This window comes from Crocuta crocuta, unplaced genomic scaffold (assembly GCF_008692635.1).
Source record: "Crocuta crocuta isolate KB4526 unplaced genomic scaffold, BGI_CrCroc_1.0 scaffold1097, whole genome shotgun sequence".
NCBI classification, from domain to species: Eukaryota; Metazoa; Chordata; class Mammalia; order Carnivora; family Hyaenidae; genus Crocuta; species Crocuta crocuta.
The window spans coordinates 247,570-251,153 of NW_027532638.1; the positions used below are offsets into that span (position 1 = coordinate 247,570).

The 3,584-nt window shown below is 49.6% G+C and overlaps 1 non-coding gene across 1 annotated transcript; it reads right to left on the bottom strand.

Moving 5' to 3' along the window:
- Positions 1-2,414: 2,414 nt before the first annotated feature.
- On the bottom strand, positions 2,415-2,487 carry TRNAK-UUU (transfer RNA lysine (anticodon UUU)). Its single transcript has one exon. It is a non-coding gene; the product is annotated as a tRNA-Lys (tRNA).
- Positions 2,488-3,584: the final 1,097 nt, after the last annotated feature.

The window sequence follows — 3,584 nt, forward strand, 5'->3', positions numbered from 1 at the left end:
CATTTTCCGTTGCCTGTTTCCGTGACACATGTGAATCTTCACACGCCAAGGTGCTTTGGGATTACCGGGTGTCTTGTCAAATGCAGATCCTCCCCTGGTGGATATAGTGTACGTCTGGAGGGTCTGGATTTCTAACAAGGTTCTGGCCATGGAGACGTTGGTCTTCCAGCAACTTGGAAAAGCTCTCGGAGTACAGTAGAAATTTGCTGTACATTAGTATCACCTGGAAGTTTCTAAAATCCCCGATGGAAGGTGGGACCCTCTACCAATGAAATTAGAATGTGTGGAGATGGGAGCCGGCCCTCAGTGGGCGTTGGAAATTCCCAGGTGATCTCAACAGGCCGCAAAGCCTGGGAACCATTACTCATTTCTCTGTTATTACCTATTCTGATTATGTTACTAACATATTCACATTTTTATTGTATTTCGTATAAAATATAAACTACTTGTATAGCATTTTAAAAAACCGACTGGTGATCCAGCATAGATCTTATTGTCACCGCCCTTCATGTAACAGCTCCAGCAACTTGGCCTTTCACCTCCACATCGTATAGTCACTGCAGGGGGCAGTGGGGACAGCATGTTTTAATTCCGCTCCACTTTGCCTTTAGAGACTTGAGGTGGCAAATGAGGGCGACAGAGAAGGAAGCAGAGAAGAGAGAAGAGGAGGGGGAGGCAGCAGCGAGGTGGAGAAAAGGAAGGAGGGGCAAGTGAGCAGAGGAAACACCTGCCGGAAAGTGAGCGGTGCTGCAGAAGTGGGTCCGAGGGAAACGGTCTTTTCCAGCTGAAGGTACCTCTGAAGCGGGCTCGCCGCCTTTTTTTCTGGCTCCAAAGAACCTGGGAAATCCTGGTTACAAAGTGCAGACGGAACTCGAAAGGGGGCAACAGACTCCTCTGCCCTGTCTTGTCATCTCGCTTCCGGCTCTTTCCCTGTCTTTACATCTCCTGAGGTTCCTCCCTGCTCACCGCAGCCAGGGGACACAGTTGTCCCCAAGCTCAGGAAGGAAGCTGGTGTCCTGCTCTCCCTGCCCTGGAGGAATAAGTGACCCCCAGGGCCCCTCTGCTCTGCACTACCACCTGTTTTCTGCAACCACTGATGGACTCCGCCAAAAACACCCCCAAATGGAGCTTGCTCTTTTTCGAACTGACTTTTCTCATTCATTTCCGTGTTACTGGGCACATAAATCGGCTGTTTAGCAAATGCACAGTGTGGAAGTTACACGATCCACTGAGTGATCCGGGGCTCTGGCACCCGTCCACAACTCTAGGAAACTGATCCACGCTTCGGGGAGAGCGCGAGTGGCCCGGCCGCTCATCTGGGAGATCTCGTCCTTGTCCTTCCAACGGCTGAATTAGGACTCAAGACCCGGCTGGAAATGCAGTCTGGAGAACAGCAGACTTTTGATCCTTTAATATGTGTTTCTGTTGAGGAGCAATGGTTTTTTGGCCTGCGCATCTAGATGCAGAGGCTTCCTGCCGCTCTCTCTGCTGGAGGGTGTCTGAGGTCCAGGTGGAGGAAGGGGAAGCCGCTGCAACTCTCCACATAGTGTTCTTCTCCTGCGGGTATCACACGGGGGGAGTGAGGAAGACAGTGATGAAGCAAATGCACCCTTGATTTGCACTCACAGCATCTACTAGGTGAAAACTTTGACTTTTTAATAAAAAAGCCATCTAAGGTCTTTCAAAAAGCTACAGTACTGTCCATAGAACAAATGGAAAGAGCCTCTACTGAGTATTTAATTCCCAGGAGAAGGGGAGTAGCTTCCCTTTTTTTTAAGACTGAAGTATTCTCCATGCACAGCATGGGGCTTGAACTCACAACCTCAAGAACTAGAGTCACGTGCCCTAACGACTGAGCCAGCCAGACACTCAAAAGAGAGTAACTTTTTAGTGAAAGCACAAAGTGGATGGTGAACACGATTTCAAAATGTGTTTCAACCCAGCCAAGGAAACAACCCAGAAAATTAATAGGNGAAAAAAAAACAAAAACAAAACCAAAAAAAACCAAAATGTGTTTCAACCTTGTGTTGTAGAGCAGGCAGGAACTGTGAACAAGCTGGAGGAACCCCAGAGATGAAAATGGTACTCGGGTATGATGTAATCAAACTGCACCCCACCTTCTAGAGAGTCACCCCCACATGATGCAAGGGAGTTTTAAAAGGGCAGATTTCATAATAATTTACTTAAAAGTTTTTTGGTTGTTGTCTTTCTTCCTATTGCCCACAATTCCACACTTCCTTGCAAAATCTAAATTGGTTTAGTTAGTTCTTAGGAGTAATTAAAGGAAGCTAGATTAGGCCTTAACAAGAGTCCAGATGATGAGTTCGTGTGGACAATGTGCGGAGTCCCTCTTCCACATGTGGCTGGGGGAAAAAAATGTATCGCCTGTGGCTGGAAAAAAAAAGTAGGTCTGTCGCCTGAACAGGGACTTGAACCCTGGACCCTCAGATTAAAAGTCTGATGCTCTACCGACTGAGCTACCCAGGCCCTGCTGGGAAGGGTTAATTTGTCTTATAAATAACTAAATTCCCTGAAGAATTTGAATTACCAGAAATTACCGGGACCCCTCAAAGTGTGGCTCCCCCACCTGGATCATTAAATCCTTAAGCCGACCGTGTAACCGCCACACTGGACATTGATTAAACAGCCGGTTAGTGCGCACAACTGCAGGCAGAATGAAGGTTCTTCCTGGAGCCAATTACTCCCGCAGGGGAGTCGCAGTTTGGGGCAGAAGGACCTCGGAGACAGTGTGCGCAGAGCTGAGGCACAGCCGGGGAACCCGGACGAAGCTCTTTAGGAACAACTGGAACGAGTGAAGAGCCTCTTCAGAGAATGAAGAGGAGACGAGGAAGAGCAGGGCTCTGACCCGGACACAGCGCGGGGGGGGCTGGGCCTGCTTGTCGCCTGCGCGACTGTCCCCGTGCTTCGGAAATGGAGGGTCTGGGGTCTTCAGGGCCACGTGGGAGGGTGCAGGGCCGCCTCCGGCTTTCTCCCCGCATTGCATCGCGAGCCCCAACTCATCCCAAGACAGGCGTGGTGAGGAGATAGTGGTTCGTTATTACCGGTTCGTGAAACACTGAGCACCTGCAGAGAGAGACCAGGGGACAAAATCCCGCCAAAGGGGGCGGCAGCGGCAGCCCGGGCTGGCCCACCCAGGAGTACTTAACTGCTTTGAGTCAATACTTCTGTCCATTAATTGAAGACATTATCTATTGGTTTTTCTACCCATGAAGACAAATGCAACTTCGACCAAATACTAAGAAAGTCATGCATCAAGTTCATGCCGTACCCTTGATGCCAACTACTATGTGTGTATGTGTTATTTTGTTAGAGAAACTACACACAGAATGTTAGGAATTAAAAATAACGCGACAGACATATGCCTGGGGGAGTAATATTTAGTCGTTTCGACTTAACCGAAGAAAGAATCCAGCCGCCGCTTACCCAGCTGGGCCGGTTCGGGGGGCGCTGAGCCCTGCTCTCCGGCTCCCGCGGCACCTGTCACNAGTGGTCTAAGGCGCCAGACTCAAGCTCTGCTTCTCTACATGGGGGTTCTGGTCTCCGCATGGAGGCGTGGGTTCGAA